The sequence below is a fragment of the Furipterus horrens genome, unplaced genomic scaffold (assembly GCF_987537825.1).
Source record: "Furipterus horrens unplaced genomic scaffold, mFurHor1.1.pri manual_scaffold_11, whole genome shotgun sequence".
Classification (NCBI taxonomy): domain Eukaryota; kingdom Metazoa; phylum Chordata; class Mammalia; order Chiroptera; family Furipteridae; genus Furipterus; species Furipterus horrens.
The window spans coordinates 27,607,677-27,631,798 of NW_028327181.1; positions in this window are offsets into that span (position 1 = coordinate 27,607,677).

The window sequence follows — 24,122 nt, forward strand, 5'->3', positions numbered from 1 at the left end:
CCTTTAACTACCGACCTACATCCCTGAAAATAGGGGTGGTGGACGCCTGTCAGTCTCGTCTCTGAGGCTTTGCTTTATTACCTATAAATTGTGGGGAACATAAAACTTCTCTTTCTCAGGGTTGTTGTTTAACCCACATGGGCTATTATTAAAACACCATGGTTATCACCATCTGCAATTGTACCTAAGTAAAAGTGTTTAAGGTATAAAATTGATCTATTCTATATTGCCAGGCATTAAGCTAAAGGTATCACATGTTGTCTCAGTCAACTTTCTCGAAAAATCCCTGTGTGTAAGGTATTACTATTGTCCCTCTGTATGGATGAAGCAACTGCAGCCTAGAGAAGTTAAGCAGGTTCCCAAGGTCACACAGCAAATGTCAGAGCTAAGATAGGATCTGACAACCTTCCACTGTCTAAAGAAGTGAGCACAGGCCAAGTTCTTAAAAAAAAAAAAAAAAAAAGCTAGTTGTAATATTCAGGGTTGGCCCCCTTCTTATTCTGACCCTCTGCTGTCTCTAAGTTATATTAAAAAAAAAAAAAAAAATCACTGCTGTATTTGATAGAAAAAGTTCCTCCCCCAAGTCCCTGGCTCTTGGCAAGGGTGCCAGACTGAGATCTACAAAGCCGTCCTGCCACTTCATGCTGCTTCTCATCTGTGACATTTTCCGGAACCAGCAGGACCCACACCTGTCTGTTTCCTTTCAAAGCAGTCAGCAGGAGGGTGGCAAATGCCCCCAGCCCACTTCTCCTGCTGGAGGGGGCTTGTTCTCTCACCCACGCATTTGGAGATTTCAGAACTCTAAGGCCTTTTCAGTGCCTTCGGGACCAATTCCACAGGCAGAGAGTGAGAAGCGGCGGTACCAGGGAGAGGGGGAAGGAAACAGACTTCATTCCCAGCGCAGCCTCTGGCTGGTACCTGTGTCCCTGAGTGCGTGAGCTGAGAGCTGGGAGCAGCAGCTGCCCTGGCCGGGGCTGCCAGCTTCTACGCTGTGGGATCTGCCGCGTTCAGGGCAACCTCAACGGGTCTTGGGAGGGGGATCCTTCTTATGGTCACTAAATCTCTCCTCTCCGTTCTCCTACTCATGCTTTCCAAAGCCCAGCAACACTCCTCAGAGGCTTCAGTTTAGGTGAGTTCTGAGCATCCGAGAGAGAGAGGCGTCTGCACTCACCGTCCTCTCACTGGGGTCATTTTTAAAGTGGGGCTCCGTGGCCCAGGCGGGGGCAGGCCGGGAGCAGGGAGGGAGGGGAATGGTGCCGAGTTTCGGCACACGGCAGAGCTCAGGGCCCCCTGAGCGGGAGCCAGAGGACTGAGGCTGGCATTGCCCGGGGCAGAAGGCGCCCACCCTCGGCTCTCTGGCCCTCTGGACGGAAGAGTGTGAACGACAATCAGAGAGATGTCACCGCCTGGAAGGAAAGCTCCTCATTCCCGGTAGGCTCCCGAGGAGGAGCCTGCCTTTCCTCGCTGCCTCAACCACCAAAGGAAACATCCAAAATCACTGGTATCCCCAAATCAACTTCTTCGTCTTAAATGGTAGGTAGGTGCAAAGGTGCTGAGTTTCCCCGTGTCTTCTTACCCGTGCTATTTGACCCCCATGAATAAGAAGATTCCCCTCTCTGACGATGCCTCCCGTCACCTCCTCACACTGCACCCCTGGCCTGCTCTGGTTCTTCCAAAACTCCTTCCCAACAGTCGCCCCACCTGCCCACGAGCCTGCAGCCCAAACCCTCGGCCCTAGAGGGCTCTGACCGCCTACATTTGAAGGTCAAACCTTTTTGCCTATCCATTGAGTCCCTTCCCTCCTTGGCCCCACCCATCTTTTCAGATTGATCTTCTACTACTTCCCTATAGGAATGTTTTGTTTCAGTTGCTGTGTGTTTGTGCGGAGGGGAGGGTGGGGTGTCTGGAAAAGGCTTCCCAGAGGAGCTGGCTTGGAAGGGAACGTGGAAGGATGCGAAGCATCCGTCTGCACAGTGGCGGGAGGATACAAGCCTGCCCCCGCCGCGAGCCAGGTCCTGCAGCGGGAACGAGGTCCCTTGCCTGCTTGGGGGCAGCAAGACATCCAGTGTATCACTTAAATGATTATCTCTCCCTGTAGGCACGCAACAGATTCGCTCATGGTCCAGAGAGTGGTGTTCTAATGTATGTGAATAAATAGTACAGGGAGAGGAGAAAGAAAGGGGGAGGGGAGGGAGGCACTCTGGGAAGCCATTTGCGCAGTCTAAAACACAATACCTGTAGACTTCCTAACACAAAGAGCAGGATGTGCAGCCAGACAGAATATCTTCTTACTTGGTAGAGGCCAGCAGGGAAGGAATCAGAAAGCTTTATGGCGGTTTGCATTATAAAAGGCTGAGAAATACTGCAAGTGAGCCGGAAAAAGGGCAGATGAAAGGATTAACTACTGGGACAGTTTGAGTTCAAATCCCAGCTTCTTACTTAAAGTTCCTTAGACTGTCTTCTTTTCAGTGACAAATTCATGCATGTTTTGGTTTTTTAACAATAGTGCCTACTTCTTTGAGTAATTATAAGGATAAAATCAGGTAATGCAGATAAAGCACTTGGTATGGGATTTGGGGCACATGGTTAAGTGTTCGATACACTAATAAACCTTAGGTGATGGTGTGTTGTTATTGTCGGTTGAACCAAACTTCAAAGACAAGTAAAGCCTTATGGTTTGGATTTGCCTCCGAGGTTTCCCTTCTCTTCCCTCCATATTTGCCACTTTCTCCAAGGTTCCAGCCTCCTCTTCCAGCCTCTGTAGGTTCTTTCTGTGCTTGTTCATGGCCTTCAAACCATTTTGTCCAGAGGTGGAACCGGAACAACTTCCAAGAAAGAGGAATAACTTCACCTCCTGTGTCTTCAACTACCCAGACTGCCCTCTTGCAGCCAATGGGTCACATACACCCTCTGTTCTCAACTCTAGGCTGATGCTAGAATGTCATGGAAAGGACATGTCACGCACCCCTTGTATTGCTCCATGAACATGCTCTCCCGTCAGCAAGTGGAAGGGCATCTTCTGGGAATGAGACTGTATGAATGCAAAGTAAAAAAAGATGGGGAAATGTATTAAAACCACAGAACACCCTTGACTTCAAAGGCATCTCCGACATCGCTCTGTGTGATCAGGCTGTGTTCGGGTTTGGCAGAGGAGTTCTCTTTGTGCTCCTACGTTCCCAAAGGGCCATCATTTTTCTGGCCCTCTGGGTGCTAAGGGCCCTCTGAGAAGAACTGCTCGTCTCCCACAAGAAGGAGCTGTGACTTGCCTCCAAATCCCGGGACCTCGCTCCTTGGATCAATATCCTGTCCTGTTGGCTAATGACCTTTCCATCCCCTCATCGAATGCATCACTCAGCATTCTGTGCAGAAGTGGGGAGCAGTGGGGGCCCACTCATTTCCTCGTTGGACACTGACAAATCACCACCATTAGCCCCACATTCACACGTGACAGGGCGATGCAGAAAGGCCCTGGCTCCTGTCTAACGAAGGCAGGCTCCCGCGGCCTGGTGGCTGCGGTGCTCGAGGAACGCCGAGGACCGCACCAGCTCAGCCGTCCTTCTGCCCTTCACTGCTCACCCAGCACCAAGGACCTTTTTCCAGTATTAATTAGCAAGGTCCCTGGGAGCCTAAGAGATAGAAATGGCCCATGTGTACGAAATAGAGAAAGAGTCGGTAAAGATGCTGCCCCCGTGTATCAAGCATGGAACAGTTCACGAACCCTTGACACGTTCTCAGTCTTTTCAACAACTGTGCATCACGTTTGCCCCTTTATTGATGGGGTGCTAAGGCAGGGAGGGGCCAAACTTACATGATTAGGAAATGTGAGTGCCTGTGTTCCACGCTCGGAGATCTGCTGCTGTCCCCTCCCAACCCCCCGCCACCCTGATGGCCAATTTCAGGGCTCCCTTCCCACATGCTGTCCCCACATTGGCTTCATGAAGCTCAGAAGAACACGATTAGTGAGTCGTCCCCTTAGCGTAATGCTGCCCTGTCCTGTGTGTGTTAGGTCTAAAGGCTACCTTGGCGGTTCATTCTTCAGGGGAACCAAATGGTTAGACCTTGGCTAGTTTCCAAATGAAGCAGAGGGCACCTTTAACAGCTGAGGTTAACGCTGAGCCCTCAGCTACGCGCTGAGGCAGAAAACCTCGGTGCCGCCAAATCATATTTCTGTCACAGAACGAATTTAATTTTGAACACATTCAGGCCGCCCCCTCTATTTTTGGTGTCAACCTGTTACTGTAATTTAATTATCAAGAGAAAAAAAATGGGGGATGAGATTCAGAGAGAAAAGAAGCGCCTCCCATCTGCAGTTCTGCACGGAAAAGGCTTCCTGCGAATCAGGTGCGCACAGACGCTTGCCTTCCCCCCACTAAGGGCGCTGCCACGGGTCCGCAGCCCGCTCCTCCAGCTCGCCCAACACAAGCACGTCCGGGCCACTCACCGCACTGCCCGCATTCCTCCGACAAACCCCCGGTGGATTCCCTTTTATCTTCCACTTCATCAGTTCCCTTCTTATTTCAGAATATTTATGACCAGGGGAGAACACAAGAGGCAGAGAGAGCCCAGCTGGAACTCTGGGTGCAGGTGCAGGTCTCTGTGCTGGCTGCTGGAGAAACCCCATTTTGACTTGAAACCTGCCTAAGCTGCTCCTGAAATTGATCGTGAGAGAACACATATGAACTCCCACGAAGCGTCCGCAAAGAGCCATTCTTCTCATTACCTCCTTCTCCGAGGAAGCTGGCTGGCCACGGGGCTCCACCTCGCCAGGCCTCTCTCTGCTCCTCAGCCCCTAAATTAACCAGCCTTGTTTTCTGCCTTCTTCATGAGCCCCCTGCTGTCCCGCGAAGTGTTAGGTGGCATCTGTGCACACCCAGAAAAATAGATTCCTGGCTTCACCGTGATATTGATTTAGAAGGGTGTGTGTGCCAGGCCACAGCGCTGGTGTGGGAGGGAGGTGGCCGTATGCATTCTGACAGACTGAACCAGTCCTCAGACCTGTGGCGCCTCTTTCTCATGGGCTCTTGTCCCTCCACTGATGCTCCCAATTGTGAATGATTGTGTGTGGTTGTTTGTAGTGCACATTTTAAAAGGAACAGAGAAATAATGGAAGGAATCCAGACAAATTGTTCATAGCAGATAGAGCTCAAATTATTGCATGACAATATCATTTACAACAAAAGGAGTATATCTAAGAATGAGTTCATCTGTTGATATCATTATTCAAGCATTTAATAAATTAATAAATACTTATGGGACACCAATCAGATGTGAGATCCTGTAGTTGATGGGGCTTTAGAATGGGAAGGAGGGAGGGGAGTTAGGCAAGCTCAGTTCAGGGGACTGAGTCACACTAATCGGAAGGCCACCAAGGGGGAGGAGGAGGAGGAGGAGCCTGCAAAGGCGACTGAGACTGAGCACTTAAAGGTAGTAAGAAGTCATAATTACTGAGCATTTCTTCTCTGCCAAGTATCTATGTGTAACATCCTTTAAGCCACACTCAATTCTAGGAAGTAGGTGCTGTTGTCCTCCTTGTTTGACAGATGAGTAACTGAGATACAGAAAGGGTAAGTAACTTGCACAAGGTCACTGTGAGCAGTTGGCAGAGCCAGGCTTTGAACTCGGGCAGACTGAATTTGAGCCTGCCCTCTTGAAGTCCATTTTTTACTGGAGGAGTATGGAATGCAACTGTAAAGTTCGAGGGAATAGTCACAAAATCATGAAGCACCAGTGAAAGAAGGGCCTGAGGAATTACTCTCTCACTCAAAATGAGGACACTGAAGACCAACACTGGATCTCAGGAAATGATATGATAAGGCATTTCTCCTATCTCAGTGCTTCCCCACGTACTGTTGTAAACAAAATTATTATCAAATTTTAAAGAATTCACATAAATTGTCTTTAAGGGAAAAATTCACTACTACTGCTCAAGAGCTGGTTCAAACCCCTGGTCCTGGAAGCCAGATAGCAGATCTGATCCCCGCTCCTCACACCTCCCCCCTCATTCAGCTGGTAGACTGAGGTCCCTCAAGAAATGGCGCCATCAGTTCTGTGCTCTGTGATTCTACATCTGCTTACTGGTTGGACTCTGCTTCATTTCACAACATTCCCAGGTGCGCATTTTGTCTACTACCTCCGTGCCAGCTCTTCTGTGCCAGGGCAGCAGTTTCAACTCCCCTTTGTCTATGGCCTTGTATTTCAGTAGGCACTTAATGTTTGTTCAATCAACAAAGGACTCACCCACCTCTGAGGGACAGTCACAGATGGCTTCATCTCCTTCCTTCCTAAAATACAGCAGCTGCTGGACTGGATCCTGAGATGGAGTGGCAGCTGCTCAGTGGAGCAGCACTGTCACAACTGCGTGGAGGAGAAATGGGAAACTCAGTCCCGGTAAAATCCGTGCTGGGAGATAAGGGACAGGGTCCCACTGCTTGGCCTTGCTGCCTGAGGGCTATGCCCTGTGTTGGTCCCTGTCATTTTGTCTGTCTCCCCCAGCAGAATCCTTACCCATCATTGGCACCACATCTACTGACTAAGGTTCCTTCAGTGACGTGTGCATCCTCTAGAATGTTAAGACACATGACTCTGGACTTTTCTAAATTAGCTGAGAGCACACACAGGACTGCCTGCTGGTAGACAGCTTCATAAGAGTTGGACAGTCTGCCAAGGGGAAGGCTTCTTTGCAGAGTAACTTGCAAATTAGGGCACAGTAACGGCTCAATAGTCACCTGCTTCAGATGGCCCCTGTAGCCAAGTGGGAGTTGAGCCAAATACCTGACAGTCAGTGGGAGTGACTCCTTTAACACGCGCGGCGGGAAGATGCTCGCCGGAAAGGGGTTATGTAAAGGGAAGAGAGCCTCTGCTCTCCCGTGGATGTGGCTCCGAGAGCCAAGGTTTTGTATCTGTCACACTATGGAGATGCCAGCCCGCGGGCTGGCCTGAAGATGACGGGGGATCAGTAAGCCCTTTGGTTCTCAACTTGCTGCGTGTTCTCAAGTCACTCACTTGGATTCTGCAGGAAAACTAAGAGGAGAGCATCATACCTACTCCATGCCAGGTCAGTACCTTTGAAATTTTTCCAAAGATGCAAATACATGTTCAAGTTCCTTAGAAAGAGACAGTCTATGTGGAGACAAGTAGGAAGCAGTAGTTCAGATTTGACAGCCTGAAAATGACTGATCATTGCATTTCCAAGGAGCTCATCCACGAAAGAACATCAAATCCTAACGCCCTTTCTCCTCAACCCTCAGAGAGCTGCCTTCCTGCCTCTTACACTCTGCACTTGGTCAAGTGAGCTATGGCCCCCTCCTCTTGTCCTCCGTTAATAGACTTCAATGCCTGGAACTCTTTATCAAACATCAGAAAGCTTCAGAGGCATCATATGAAGGCAAGCCGAGGGAATGCAACATGAGTCCAGGGGTCCACTGGCTAACACCTCGCCCACATTCTCCTCCCTCTTACCCACTGGCCTTCAGGGGGTCTGTGCACTGTAGGCTTTGGGGTGACCCCGAGTGGTCCATTCTTTCTTTTTCCTTTTCATTCTGTCCTCTGCCTATCTATGGCCCATCTCATTTTAATGTCATGGAAGAGGGTTAAAAGAATTAAAAAGTAAATTCTACTTAACAGCTGTCTCCTCTTGGAGATGTAAATATTCATAAACATATCAACTCTTTTAGTCCTATCACAAATAGAGCTGCCAACAACACCCCTGCTGCCTTAGGCATTGTTCTAATAAGTCGGGAGCAGGGGAGTGGAAGGGGATATTTTTAACTTGAGAACTTTTTTTCCAAAAGCCATTTTGCAACGTCCTGCTGGGAACAGAGCTGGAAAGAAGCTGTTTTCTAGAAACTGAGGATGCTCCAGACAGAGTGGCAGGTTAGACCTGAAATGGTGAGAGAGTCAAGGCAATCAGAGCCCACATTTCCATAACTTGGGCCTCGAAGACGATGCTCAGGAAGACAAAACCTGACCACAGCTTCAGTGGCCCAGGGTAAGGGCATGTGTCCACCTTCTCAGCAAAAGGGGCTCCCGCCACCTGAGCAAGGCATGCCACGTTTCAGAGACCTCCAGAGGGATGACAAGACAAGATGAAACCCTGCATTTTCCTCTGGGTTTAATCTCATTATCAGTGGGGAATCTTTTTACAGAGAAGCAGCTATTATAAATATTATGGCTTCTCAACTGGTTTAGCCACAATTACATTATCTGCACATAAGTCCTTGATAAATATGTTTCCTTGATTTGGTTCTTATTTATTATTCAATAACTGTCCTATTAAACTTAAATTAATGAGTATTTGGGAGACATCCCTGGATGCTGCTTCCACTGGTTTCTGTCGAGGGAATTCTGCCAGATCTTTAATAACACCCAGCTCATGGGCCACACGGCAGCCGCGGGCCTCACTGGGGTCTCGGCGGTGAGTCCCGAGCGGCTGTAAACAGAGGTGGCCGACTGCTGGCCACTGATCTCAAGCCGTCCATCACTGGCTATGCTCAATGCTCCACAGCCCACGCTCTGCTCCTCCCTCCTGCGCCCACGCCTCAGGGAGCACCTTGAGAGATTACAGCTCAGATGCAGACAGGGTGGGAGAACAAGAAGGGATTAGAGAGAAAATAGATTCACGAGAAGACAGATAACAGAGTTGTTGGGGCTCGGTTAATTAAAAAGCAGCAATTTGTCTGAATTCTGAATGTGAAGAACCCCCTGGGAGATATTAGCCAGGCCTCCTATGAGAATTGAACGTGCTCAGTTTCCAAGTGGTAACACGTGAGGGCCAGAGACTGTGGGAGGGTCCCCGCCTCCTTTGTCCTTGTTCAGAAACCTGAACACTTTGACGGACCGAGACCACAAGGTTGGTTGCGCCCCCTCCCTCCAGCCCCTCCCCAGCCCCTCTCTTACAAGACTTGAGGACCAAGCTGCTGAAAGAAGTTAAGACTCACATCTTCCCCAAATACAATGTCCTGCTAATTCAAGAAGGGATATCGGCTACTGTGCTGATACTAATAATACTACTGAGGACTTATTCCAGGTCAGGCACAGTTCTGGGCACTTTACATAACTAGCTCATTTTAATTCTCACAATTTAATTCTATGAAGCAAATACTCTTCTTATCCCCATTCATTAGAGAAGAAACAAAGATACAGACCAATGTACTAAAACCCCATCAGCTAATAAAAGGTGAAATTAAGTTTCAAACACAGCAGAGGGATGGCAGAGACGCGCTTATGAAGCACTACACTCTATTACCTATCATAAAGCCTATTTACCACTTTTGAGAGATTTCTAAAATCCCAAAAAAGAAGGCAGCCATCGCAGACCACTCGGAGCCTGAACCCAAACACCCTGAATGGACAGAAAATGCCTGCTGGATAGAGGGCAGTGCTGTTTGGTGCAGGTTAATTGACCTTGTGACTTGGTGTTGCCTTTAGACCAAGTGAAAAGTCCCTCTTTGACTGTGACATTTACTTATTTGGAAACAGAAATATCATTTTTCTACAGGCTCATGGCTCCTACCAACAGGCTCTCCCAGAACAAAAAGGTATACACCACTAGGAGCTCCAGCTGGTGCTGAGAAGCTGGGCTGTGGTGTCCAGAAGGGCACTGTCATTCAAGGTTAAGAGAGGAAACTCTGTCTTCTCCTGGGTTCACCTACTCCCCGGCTTTTTGGAATTGTTTAGAACACGTTTCCCAGGATGCTTAGCACACACTGGGTGGGCTTGAATCATGAAGTGGCCAGTAAGCTAGTACTGTTCATAAACCGGTATGTTTAAAAGTCTAGATGGTCTTACTTTACAAAAACTCATTAACAGATGCAGTACATGTTCCCCATTGATTCAGTATGCAGAGCTCCATTAAACATTAATCTTTATACAAAAAGTGTTTCTTGGAAGCCTGCTATGTGATGCACTTTACTGTGAGCACAAGCGATACAACTGTGTGTGATACAGGGAGAAAGTGGCTCCCCTCATGGGGCCGGCAAGCCCATGGCTGTCCTTTGAATGTGGCCCTTCCCTTGAGTATGACATTGGATTCCATGTGGTTTCCACACCTCCCAGACTGTCAGCTATACAGAGTAGAACTTACCCCAGGCAAGGGTAGGCCAGGGCCACAATTTAAACACAACCACCCCAGATCACCTTCTATTGTTTTAGAAGACTTGGCAATGAGGGAAAGTGTTATTGGGGAGAGTGTAGGAGACGCGGAGAATGCTGGGAAGTGGTGTTAACCCTGGCCTTGGAGTCAGAAGATTTGGACAACACATCTGGCCTACCACGATGCCAGCTGGACCATCAGCAAGCCACTTAACTCCTTAGGCCCTCAGTGCCTTTGCCTGTAGATTGAGGAAGAATAACATCTTCAGCATCTATTTGAAAGGGCTACATAAGCAGAAACAAGCCCCGGCTAGTGTGGCTCAGTGGGTTGGGCATCATCTCACAAACCAAAAGGTGGCAGGTTCGATTCCCAGTCAGGGCACATGTCTGGATTGCCAGTTCAGTCCCAGTTGGGGAGCATGCAAGAGGCAACGGATCGACATTTCTCTCTTTCATTGATGTTTCTCTCCCTCTCTTTTTCCCTCCCTTCCCCTCTCTCTCTAACCAATACATTTTTTTAAGCAAAACAAAATAAAATGAAGATGGACTGCACATGTGCTCAGAACTATGAACCAGTATGTAAATGTGAGGTGTTTTGTAGCACACGTACATCTTCTGCCCCAGTCATTCAGTCACACACTAATCTAGGAGAGATTTTACAGATGTGTTTGAAGTCCCCAGTCAGCGACTTTAAGTTAATCATGAAGAAGATGGCCTGTGTGGGCTTGCCTTCACCTGTCAGGAGGCTTCAGAAGAAGGCGTGGGCCTTCCCTGGGGGAGACTCCACACCTGCATCAGCCCCTGCTCTCCCTCCATCCTCGACCTTGCCTTCTGATTGCCATTGTTGGACACAAGCCTTGGCTGATGCCAGTGGGGATCTCGCCTCCTCACGCCTTCCCTTCCACAGCTGCCTACCCCACCACATGGTAAGCCATTTCTTGCAAAAATTATACACACACACACATATCCTCCTGCTCCTGCTGCTCTGGCGAATCCTAATGGAGACACCGTCCGTGTCTGCTTGCCCAGTAGTTTGCCTGTAATGGTAACATTATTCCCAGCCACGTGTGTTCTTATATGTACAGGAAAGTTGGCATCAGTGACCTTGGGAGGCACAAGCCTCTAGCCTGTCACATGCGGGAGGAATGGGTTTAGCAACTATGCCCATCTTCACATAAAAATTAATAAAGCATAACAAGGCAAAGCAGCCCAGCGATGACTTGCTGAGAAATCAAGGCCCACTCAGAACCACTCACTGGGTGTAGTGTCCCCTTCTTACCTTCTTGGGGTTTTCAGTATGAAATGAGGCGGTCTGCTGGCACTTCTTTTTGCCAGTGCAGTTTGTCCCGAGCAGTCAAGATAGATGGCCAGCTCGGGTGAGTTTGTGCAACAATCCCAGCAAGAGAGATGCTAAATCAATCTATTGGGGAAATATTAATGTTCTCATTAGGAGCTTAATTATTCATATCAGCCTCTGGTACTTTCTATGACATTAATTCCGCTTCGGACTTCAGAGCAATTGCTCTTCTCAAACTTGCAAGACACCCAACAGGTGTTCTCTGTTCCCAGAATGTTGAAATATTTTGTACACAGCCAGAAGAGATCAGTCTCAGAACCAGCCTTTCCTCCTCCTCTCCTCCTGTTATAGTAGAATGAGCAGCAGAGGGGAAATAAAGGCAGGGCCCTCACCACTGCAATCTAACAGAGAACTTAATAGAGGAGCTAGAAGCAGAAAGAGACACGTCTCACTGGCTACAGGTCCCAGGCCTCATCTGATAATAGTGCCAGGTGTTCCAACATCACAGAAGATGCCATGGTAATGCGGGAGGAGGGCAGTCCTTGAAATTCTATGTATCGTTTCCACTATCTGGGAAGGAAAGCCTTTGAAACTGTGCTTTCGTCCCGAATCCAGAAAGGCGGGAAAAGGTCCACAGAGCCCAAAGGGAAGAGACCCATAAAACAGCTTTGGTTAATTGCCTATCTCAGGTCACTATCTGTTTTAGGAAGGAATCCCTAATGCCTACAGAAAGAGCCCATAAATAACTTTGGGTAACTGCTCCAACTTTAATTAGCCACCTCCCTTCACGTATGTGTTTTACAAGATGGACAAGTAGAGTCTGGAGCAAGGTAAGGATTCAGGCTAACAGACCCCCACACATACCTAAGTTTGGGTAGTCCCGTTCCCCCCGGGGAAAAGCTGGCACCACCGTTATCCACCAATCATACATAACTGTTTCACCCCCATCCAGCTAACTATGCAAGTCCTCAGAACAAAAGACTCGCGCTCTGGCCATACTAGGCGAGCTTACACCCCAGCATTGGGCCACGCTTGCTTTTGTCAGCCTCATTTATGCTCTCCCATTCACTAATAAACTATGCTTGTACACTAAAAGATTTGCTGATCTGTAATTCTTTACATGCATTGGCGAGAAGAACCAGGCTTCTCCCGTTGACACTCCTACATGCACATACACACCCACATGCACACACACACACACACACACACACACTCACACACACTTTAGACTAAAGCATGTAATTTCTTCCATGGTCATTCAAAAGTACATTCCCCTCTTTTCCCATTCACAACAATAGTAATGGTAACACATCCATACATATTGATTTCTATGTACCAAGCACTATTTTAAATGCTCAAATGTATCAACTGATATTCAGCGTCTATGAGAAAGTACTGTTTTATTATCTATATATTACCAATAACGGAACTGAGACCCAGACAATTAGCATCTTGCTTGTAGTCACATCACATAACTAAGGAAAAGGGAGTTAGGGTTGAACCCAGCCAGTCCAGCTCTGGAGTCCATGCTCTTCATCTGTGCGGCCAAGTGTTGCTTCCCATCCAGGACACTTACTCTACGAGGCTTCTCTCCCATACACCTAACCATAACTTAGTCATTTTTTTTCCTTAAGCCTCTGAATGACTGGGGAAAAAGCATTTAATTTGATGTAGGACAAGATCTACCTTCCCAACTGTTTATTATAAGCCTCCCTGCACAATCATTACACAAAACTGAAGTTTATTTCTATGCAATTAAAGGCCTTCAGCATCCTCACATTAACACACTACACAAAGCGAAATTTCAAATTATCTATAGGAGTAGTGCTTTGTTCACCTCTCCACCCACCCAAGAGCTTCCCAGATGGCTAGTTTTGCCATAGGCACTCCAGCGTCAGAAGCAAATACACCCTAAGAGTGTTTTTGTCCATACCTGTCTTTCCCCAGAGCGCTGCCTCACCTTGCAGTCAGTGGGAGGGAAAGAAGAAAAAAAAAAAAAAAAACCCAAGGGAGAAAAAGCTGAGCTTCATTAGAATTTGTGGGGATTTCCATTCTGGCTAAACCTCCAGGTTCTTACCCTCAGGGGACATCACAGAGAGAACTGAGGTTTTTGTACCAAGGCAGTTTTTCCCCTTTGAATAAAATAACATCAAAAACACGTTCTGAAAAGCAGGACATAAATCGAATACAGTATTTCCAAATAAACTAAGAGTTCCAGAGAGTTGCAAAGCTACACATAGGAAAAATAATAATGAATTTCAAATACATGAAGAGCTCTTCAATGAAAATTAAAATATAGTAAATAAATCAAGTGAAACAAGGCATGGTTATAGAAGACTCACTTGAGGTCACTCATTCATTCCATAAATATGTTTTAAAACTGAACACTGCACTAGGAGCTATATTTGATGAACAAGACTGGAAGGGTCTCTTTATTGAATTTATATTCCAGCAGAAGAATCCTAGGAAGCAAACCTCTAATTGTCCACAATAAACTAAAGGTCTGAGTGCATCCCTAGTTCAGTGGTCTTCTGCCTGCTTTTGCCTGCCCAGTATCCCTTGTATGTTAACAGCACCTGAGTATTTCCTTTGGAGAGCAACCTCTACACCCACCTCAGCCCTTGTGGTCCTGGAGTCCAGCATGTGGCCCAGGCCCATTCCATGAGATTATCTTGTGCCCCTGGGATAGCAAGTCTTCGGAGATAATAAGAACCACCCCCACCTGCAACGTTGACCCCTGGGTTTTCCAAGCTGTCCGAAGTAAACCATGAGCTGCTGGAGACCACCACCCGCGGAAACCTGCCCAGCAGCACAGAGATAAACGGAATCTAATCACCCTGTGTGAGCCTTGGAATCCTGTTACACCTGAACTCAGAACGACTGCTGGATTTCTGAGATACTGTACACTTTTTTATTTCTTAAACCAATTTGAGTTGGAACTCTATGCCTTGCAACCAAAACAGGTCTGACTAAAGACTGTTCATTTTCAGCTGGACTTTTAAAGGGAATATGATGGTCAGCTGTGTTTACGAGACTTGGATATAAACTCAGACACACAGAGGGAGGGATCCCAGTTCTCAATGAGCATGGATCTAGGACCCTGGTTCTTCCGTTCTCACACCTCGAAGTTAATATCAGAGCCTTCTTATAGGTTTGCTGAGCCATCCAAAGAGGTCACGGATGGGAAATATGTGGCCCAGCGCCTGGCACATGGCAAGCACTCAGCTAATGGTGGTCATTACGATTATAATGATAATGGTTATTATCATAATTGTCATCATAAATGTTAAAACCCTCTCCTTGGCTCCACGCCTTCCCCTCCGGCAACGGCCCCATTACCCTGCTCTGCTTTCAATAAAAATCTTTTTAAAGAATCACGTATGCTCTCTGTTTGGCACTTTTCACTTCCTATCCCTTGATTTCCATTCACTTCAAACAGGCTTTGTTCCCATTATGCTACTGAAATTGCTATTGTGAAGGTCACCTATGAACTCCATCTTGCCAAAAATAATGATTCAAACTTCTCTCATTTTACTCAGCCCTTAGTCGCATTTATCACCGGGGACACATTCTTCCTCCTGCCGCGTTTTCCCGCCTTGGCTTCCGGGAAGCTTCTGGGGGGCTCTCCGTCAGCGCCCCCCGCGGTCTTGGCTGGCTCTCCCTCCTTCTCCCGCTCCGGTCTCCGGCGCTCATGCCTGGGCACCCCCCATCCCCCGCCCCAGCCCCCCGCGAGGCAACGCTCTCTCCTGTCGGCGGCTCTGACCACGGGCCTCGCGCCCAGGCCGCTCCCCACGCCCAGCCGGTCGCCTGGCCACGGCACCCACGGGTGCAGCCGGGCTCCGGAACGAACGTCGGGTGAGCAAGAGGGACCTGCTCGCCGCACGCCGTCGCCTTCCCGGGTCCGCCGTGCGCGCGGGGCCCCCATCTCCGGAGACGTCCCCGCCACCCCTGCTCTGTCGGGCTGAGACGACGCGCCGCCCGTGGTCGCCAGTCTTCCTCGTCGCCGCCCGCTGTCACCCGCGGGTGGGGCCCTGACGGACGTGGGTTCTGAGCCCTGCCGAGCTCCCCGGTGCGTCCGGTCGCGCCTCGGCTGCCCCGACCGTCCAGGGGCTTCCCATCTGCTTCCCGGGAAATCTGAACCTCTTGAGAATGTCCCCTGAGACACTGTTGAGTGTGGCGTTTCTGCGCCGCTCTGATGTCGCCTCCCATCCGCGTTCACTCTCTCTCCGGCGTTCTGCCGTATTTTCTCCAGATTGCTTACTCACGCCCAGGCAATCGTCGGTAAAAGATGGGCAGAAAAGTAGACGCACCAGGTTAAAGACCACTCTGCCCACAGCCGAACGCCTGAGTCTTCTTCACTCCTAGCGCCTGGGAGGGTCCAACGGTCTCCTTTCAATCTGCTCTGGAAACTTAAGAGTTGAGAAAGATTCTTCCTAGTGGTAACTTAACACCTGAGTAAGCTGCCTGTATTGTAAAAGAAATAATAACTTTTCCCTGGCTGGTGTGGCTCAGTGGATTGAGGGCCAGCCTGGGAACCGAAAGGTCTCTGGTTCGATTCCTGGTCAGGGCACAGGGTTGCCACCAGGGCCCCGGTTGTGGGCGTGTGGGAGGCAACCGATTGTTCCTCTAGCACATTGATGTTTCTCTCCCTCTCCCTTCCCCTCTTTCTAAAAATAAATAACTAAAATCTTTAAAAAATAAAGAATAACTTAAAATTTCAGCATTCAAACTAGTCAATAATCCCAGCTATCATGGATTAGGCGGGGAAATGTTGGGAGAAACAGAGAATGACTTATTTTCATGCTATACTTGATATCTAATAAAAAAGTCATCTGTGGTCATTTCTAAACATACGATATAAAATTGGTTGTAATCTTATAAACTACCTCATGCCCTAATAGGAAAAAGTCAGGCATACTAAGCTTGAGTACAGAATGATTAGTTGCATAAACGTCTAAATCAATTCCTATTTCGAGTCTCTGGGGAACTGGAAATCAATCAAGTAAATCCAGATCAATGTAAAGTTTCTCCCAAGATTTAGTAAATCTCTAATAGTAGAGAGAATGTCTCTCTGTGAAAATGGAAATAAACCAAGGCACATTAAGGAATAAATCTGCTATAAAATTAACTACTAATTTTAGTAAATTAAACATGCCCCAAATATTAAATGTCTGGGGAGCATATCTGTTCTTATAGTTGGGGCAACATCTCTTTAAACTCAGCTTAACTGGACTTTATCCTACATCTAAGATGTTATTACCCGATTAATTCAGCCTGATTCTGATCATGCCTACTCTCTGCCAAGCCCTCAAACATGTGCAGTACTCAGATGATTCTATATTAATTTTTAATTGTTATATGTGGCTTAGTAAGTGTGCAGTCTCATCCATGGACATTGTTTTCTTCATAAAACAGATTCACAATTTCTCTAGGGGAGTGACATTCGGTCTCTCGCTCTTTAGGCTCTGTCTTTAACTTTACAAGGGTCTGTATCCTATACAGGTAACCAGGATTGGGTGTCAAGTACTTGGCTCCAGAACCTAAGAGAATGCCCCTCATGTAAACTCTGTCAGCAGGAGGGGCAGTGTAGGTCATAGGGTGGCATGGTGTTTGATTCAGAAAGTTTGTTTACATTCGTGAATGTTTTAGAAGAGTTTTCAGCTGAGTGGTAAGGCTGGGTAAATAATCAACTATAATATAAGTGTTTAAATGTAGCATAATTGAAGTTATCAAAACGTGCGGGAGGGAGGTCAGGTAGAATGAGGACATAAGAAAAGAGACTTTTGATAGGTGGTGGGTGACATATGGCAGGAGATTGAGAGGGTGAGTAGAAGCTTCTCAGAAAGAAGTGAGGCAAAGGGAGAACATTCCAGATAGAGGGCAGCTCAAACAGGAGCATCAGGGATGTGAAGACTGTGATGGGTTGGGTTGGGTTAGGTTGGGTTGGGGGGTGAGCATCCTGATACGGCTGATGTACTGAAACACGGAGATTCCTAGGGAGAGCAGACGCGAGTGAGATAAGGAAGCTACGCAACATTGAGAATACAGTACCCCAGGGAATAAATTTGGGAACCTCCCTGGTCTCAATTTCTATCTTACGGTAAAATTCCTAGAGCCTTCCCATTTCAGTAGAAACGAGCTGATCCCCGGTGCACCACAGCAGCCTCTTAAGCTGATATTCGACCTCAGAGGTGAGCAGCGTTACCTGGTGACAGCACCCCCGCCACCTCTACTGCCTTTGTGCTTCTCTTCTGTGCCCTCATGGTCTCCCAGCAGGGGGCAATATAATGCTCGTGTCTACTTTTTGCCTCAGTTTATGCTGACTGCCGAGTCTACAGTTTTTAAAGATTAAAAAACTAAAAATAAAATGGCACCATGTCTTTACACTTAACAAAAAGAAGTAACAATTATACGTTAGGAGGCAGAGAAAGACTGGGTATTTAAAGATACAAACAGGGTGGGTTCCCGAGTGGTTGCTGTTTCGTTGACCTAGATCACCTCCTCTGGGGCCATGGCTAAACCAGGAATGAGAATGACAGAGAAAAGCCCATTTGATGTAAACTTCATGCCTGCAGTCCTTTCGCAAAGGACCACATTTTACTCCACAAGTGACGTGTGAATTTCTAGACCAATAACTTAATAGTAGGAAGAATGGATTCTATGTTTTATCATTCATATCAATGTAGTAATATCATAGATTAATATTATGGACCTGTCTGGAATTTGTGTTGCCACATTGATACCTGTTACCTTAGAAGTAAAAAACACCCCCAAAGTTTCTGGGCCCAGAGCCTTGGTACTCAAAGGATTCATTGACTCTTTAATGGAGTGGCTCTCAGAGTGTGATCCATAGACTTTTGAGGGTCTCCAAGGCCTTTCAGGGTGTCTGTAAGGTCAGAACTACTTTCACAACAATATTAAGACATTATTTACTTTTTCACTCTGTTGCTATTTGCACAGAAGATGCAAAACCAATAGCGGGTGAAACTGTCAGAGCCTCAGCATAAATCAAAGTATTGGCAGCAAATTGCCCTAGTCTTCATTGTGTCCTTAGAGTCAGCCCACGCAGCCAGTGTCACTTAAGACTGTCTCTCATTAAACAGTAAAAATAATAATAATTCTATTAAATCTCAACTCTCGTTGGCAGTGTTCTGTGTGAGGAGCTGGGAAGCAATGCCCACTGAGGGAGGAAGCGCGTTTGCCTCCAGGAAATGCGTGCGCCTGCACTCGCATCGCAAGCTGAACTAACTGCTGTTTTCATGGCGCACGGTGTTCACTTGGGAGAACGACAGACCATCTATGGTTGTTTAGACTTGGGCACTTGACAGTCATTGTCTTCGAAGTGAATGAGGTCAGCTAGTCACTTCATGGAAAGCTGACAGTGTCAGTTGTCAATGGTAATGTTTGCACTTTCAGGTGAAAAATTAAAATTCTGGAAAACTTTTATTCATCACCATTGCCTGTGCAGCTTCTAAGATTTGGGATTTTTTAATGAGATCTGTGGTAATATTCATGGTGACAAGACATAATTCTGAATCCTAGATTCACCACCAACTCTCTGTAAAACCTCCATTAAGTCGTTTTTCTTTCTCTGGGTCTCGTTCTAATTCTCAAAAAAAAAAAAAAAAAAAAAACCCGAATTAGAATAAAGGATTTCTGAGGTCACTTCCAACTCTTACATTTATATTCTTCCCCCTCCTCCTGTCCTTTTTTCTGTCTTCTCTCCTGCTCAAGATCCCCAGCTTCTAAGCAAGAAGAAAGGATACTTACTGCTGGGGTAAAGAGAGAGACCACAGAGCTGTGGGAAGGGAATCATCTCTCTCCCTCATTATCACCAGGCGTTTTGTCAACACTGAAAACAAAGGACTCTGACATGTCACAACAGCCGCAGGGGGCACATGCAGAACCTCAGTTCTCCTCCATGCCTGAAATATAACTTAGCACCTCTGAGCAGGTTTGTGCTGAGACCCATCTTCTCCATGCTCAGGCAAAGGCTCCCTGAGAGATGGAGGGAGATGCTAGCTGGGAGCCAGGTATGGAAGGGAGGGTACAGCCATTGTGCCTGGGCTTTGCCAGTCCCTCCAAGCCAGGCACCTGCAGCCATCCAACGGTGCGGCTTGCCAGGAATGGCCAGGTGAGAAGAACAGGCATCCTGCTGGAGAGGAAGCCTCCCCATTCAGGAAGCAGAGTTTACCTGAAGGGTGCTGCTAAAGCCTTGCAACATTTTAAAAGCACCATCTAAAAGGCCCCACATGGAGGCCAGAAAACCTGCACACAGCAGCCCATCGCTAAATGCTCTTGACTGGGGGAACCAGCCACCTGCAGAAATGATGGTCACGGCACTCTGTCCGTGTCCCAGTTTGCATTAGCCGGTGGGGCCACTGCCTTCAGGAGCTGTGGAAGCTGCTTTTACCAAGCTGGCCCTGACAACAGGGTCAGTTTTGCTACTGAGGCAGGTTAGTAAGAAGCTAGAAAAATCCCTTGGCAAGTGGAATAGGGAAACTGAGACAGACAGCTAAACAAACTGGCTGAGCAATTTGCAGACAGGTACAGAAGGTCACCAGAGCAGAAAGCCCTAGGTGCTGAACAACAAGCAAAACTGGGATGGGACCTCACCCCCAGAGTGGCCTTCCTCCCCTGGTATACCCCTCGTCATGCAGTTCAGACCCCCTGCACTGATGCTGACCAGTCAGAGGAGACCACGATCCTGAAAGAGCTCTCCTAGAAAAAGCTGATGAGTATTCCATTGAGTTCTGCCCTAAGACCTCTCCTAAGTCCCCAGCCTTTAAAACCCTCAAGACAAGGACCCAGAGCAGGGTGCCCGCTCCCTCCCAGGAGCACGCCCACACCTTTCCCTTCCTCCCCTTCTTTCCCTACAAGTGTGCATCTCCTAAACTCTAAGGGACCCCACAAAAATTTCAGCCAGGGGAGCAGTGAGCAGCAGCAGCTAACCTTGCCCCCCTCCCCCAAACCTGTCCCGAAGGCCCTGGTTCTCTGACCGCCCAGTGAGCTGACAGCAGCCATGCCCAGTCTCTCTCCTGCTGTGTCTTCTGTCTTAGGCCCCTCCTCGTTCCACTGTCCCCAGCTTTAATAAACATACTGTCAACGTTACCTGGACTTGTGAAGTCTTTCCTGCACTAAGTCACGAGCCCACACACTACCGGCCGGCCCCAGGCAGGCCCAGCCCTTGCCCTGTTCCCTTCCCTTTACCGCTTGTCTTTGCTGCAGTAGCATTTCCTTCAAGTGTAAGTAAGAGGGCTGGGGTAAGAGAGGAGGGAGATATTCTTACTTGGAGCCAGCTTCTTTGGGTGATTCGCTACAAGGAACTCATCCTCTTTGTATTAATTTCTTCTCCATTTAAAATGGTCTAAGTCTCCAAAAAGCTAGGGAATCATTGGCAGGGTCCTCTTCCTGCCCCTCCACAGCCTGCAAAACCTAGAGCCACAAGGAACAAATCCCAAGGTGGATGTGCTCTGCTTCCTTGTGTCTAGATACGGGGTAAGGAGGGACATGGGGATGGGCGGGGGCAGGGAACGAAACAGTCTGAGAGACGTAAAGAAACATCCCTGTGGGACCACGTTGCGTTCAACATAACAGAATATCATCTCAAAAGGAGTGTTCCAACTGAGTTCTTCTGCAAGCACTCATATTTCCTCCACTCCACTGTTCTCTTGTTAGGCGATCTCATGTATATTTCACATGTGTCCTACCTGCTATTACACTCATACATCAAAGGGTCTGAGGACAAGGAACCTGCTTTTGAAAACGTTATTCTTTTAAAGATTTATCCTCTCCTCTTGACCACCTCCTTAGCTGGAAAAGAGAGATTCTCCATAAATTATTTTAATGTGCTGTGCAAAAGGAATCTTCTCACCTCCTCTTCCAAAAACTTTTCTGCAAGTATAATTCGGCAGGGCCCTTGCTTCTCTTTCTTTTCTTTCTTCCGTGCATGCACATTAAAGCACGCTCACAAATGGTACACAACAGGAAAATCAAGAACGGAGGCAGTGATGAAAATTTTTGAGAATTTTAACGAAACCTTTCAGGAAGCCCAGTGGGAGGGGGCATGGAGTCTTATTGAGCTGCAAGAAGGGACACTAACTACAGTTTTAGAGTAAATATCTCAGAAATAGATGTAAAGACACCTTTTCAGAGGCAGCCCTTCAGTCTGACCTGTACTTAGTGTCAATTCCAGGGTGTAAATTATGCTAATTTCAACAATGCCGAAGCCCCAGCTATGAGCCAGGAGGGCCCTCTGTCACCGGAGGAACCAGCGAAGCCTCGGGCCTGGGCCCCTCCCGCCCTTTCCCTCTACAAGCCCGCTGCTCAGCATCTGCCCTGAGTGCATCCCCCCCCACACTGCCGGCCTGCTCTTGGAACTCCCTGAGAGAAAGGGGGTTCCGATGGCTTGCTGAACCCTCATTGTTTTAAACTTCACAGATCCTTACTCTTTACACATAGGCAAAGTCAACATCGACCTTCTAGTCCTTTCTCTCTTAGACCTGAATAAAACCACCAACGTCACAAGCAGGCCTAAGAAGCTTTCCCAGAACATTTTAACTTGGAAATACCAAAGTCTAACAAAATGGGGACTCAGAGTCTTCCTTTCCTGTGACATGTTAGTTTCCAGGTTAGGGTCTCTATGTCAAGGATTTGCGTGCAGCTCTCGGCCCAGCCTGGGTCTCTGCTTTTCCGCTTTTCCTGTAGATGAGGTCTCCTGACTCCTGACCCCATGTCAACATCTAAGGTGTCACTAAGACCAGGACTGACTGACTTCGCTGCATCCCAGGTGGCAGCACCCCAATGCCCTTGATTTCTTGCCCCTATTCAATTTGGGGCTGTCTCAGCAACCGTATCATTGCCAGCAGTTCTGAGAACTGCACCCCACGTTGCTCCCGCGCCGGAGAGGTCACCTGCACGGGCCGGGGGCCTCCCAGTCTCTGGGAACGGACCTGTGCCTGTGCTTATCACCACCGCATGGGGCCAGCCGGCCGCTGCAGTGTGGGTGGGCTCCCCTGGTGGGGCCACTCGGGACACCCCGCAGGACCTCACTGTCTGCAGAGACAACTGCACTGTCCTTGCACCCGCCTGTGCCCATCACTGCAGCAGACCTGCCGGGGTTGGTAGAGATGATGCCGTATTCCTGGCTGATTCTAGTCCGTAACTCGGCGCCTGCTGCGGCATCGGTCTGTGCAGAGACCAGGCAGCCACCCCAGCCGTGGGGCCGGTACTTCCTATTCCTCACTCTCTGGCGGCTCTGGTCTGTAAGGGTCAACCAGAACGGCAAAGGCTCTGAGCCAGGACAGACAGCACGTGTCACTCAGAGGGAGAACGAAGTAACCAAGTGGCTGGTCCTCTCGGGCTCCAGCAACCCCCAGGGCCCCCTTTCCACCGTCTTCGTCTCCTTGCTTAAGCCCCGGGGACTAGACGACGTCCCATAGTGACAAAAGGAGGAAACGTCCTGCAAAACTCTGTTCCGTGGTCTCCGAGGGATTTTCTGTGATGGTCATGCTCTTCAGACTGTGAAGCATAACCGCATTAGCCTCATCTTAGTGGGATTTGAACGATGACTTTGGGTCCTATTTATATGCTGCAAGGTTTTCATCGGCCTCATTCTCAAAAGAGGTCATTTGCCGAGCAGTTTGTGGGCATTCATACGAGGCAGGTCTTCAAAGAAGTTTCTGAACTGAGAAAAATTTCCCCAATGTTTTTTGTCAAACTGGCTACCTGCAAGCAGGACTTGATCACTTGAATGTGTCAGTTGTAAATAGCGATGGGAAGAAAGAGGACTGGGAAGATTTTATATATGTATATAATTTTAAAGCAGTATTAGTTTGTCCAATAGCTATCCAGCCATGTAATAGAGACAGTTATGGAAGAAGATACAAGATACAGGAAACATTGTACATAGGACAAGGACACCTCAGTCCCCTTCAAAGTAGGCACCTTAGGACCTCACACAGTTCTCCCAATCGCCATCAGCTTCCCTGTTGTATTTTCCTGAATCTTATCAACAGTCTGAAATCTATTCCCTTTCAAAGGTGATTTTAGTTTGGGGAAAATCCAGAAGTCACAGGGCAGCAAATCTGGGCTATAGCGGGGCTGAGTCACCTGGGTGATCTGATGTTTCACCAAAAATTCTGCACAAGACACGATGCATGAGTGGGTGTGTTGTCATGATGAAGATTCCAGTCACCAGCTGCCCATAGCTGTGGCCTTTGAATCATCTGAATAGTTCCACTGACTAGTACAGTGAAGTCATCATCGTTCACACACACACACATTCCAGTCCACTCTCCTTGGCCGCCAGGTTACATTCATGTGCAAACCATTCTCATTGTATGAACAATGACTGGATTTCTTCTGGACAGACCTCTAGTATATATACGGTTTTCTAAACCCCTCGTGTTCGGGCCGATTGTAGAGAAGAAATGGCCCTGAAGCAAAGGAAGAAAGAGATAAGGGGTAGATCGAAGCGTAAGACCCTGGGTCAGGGACGGGAAAGCAGGGGACTCCTATCCTGAGGCTTGTGAGCCAGTTTCTTAACTCATTTCTGGAGGTTTGTCTCCACCTGGTGGGAAATCTCTAGCACTGCAGCTCACAGGCCCGGCTTCCTCCCGTCTGAGGCCCAGTGGTGGGTGGCCCTCCGCCCCAGGACAAGAAATCACTACCATTAACCAAGCAGCAGGAGGGCGGGCTCGCCACATGCCACCTAGAAGGGTACAAGTCCCTTTCC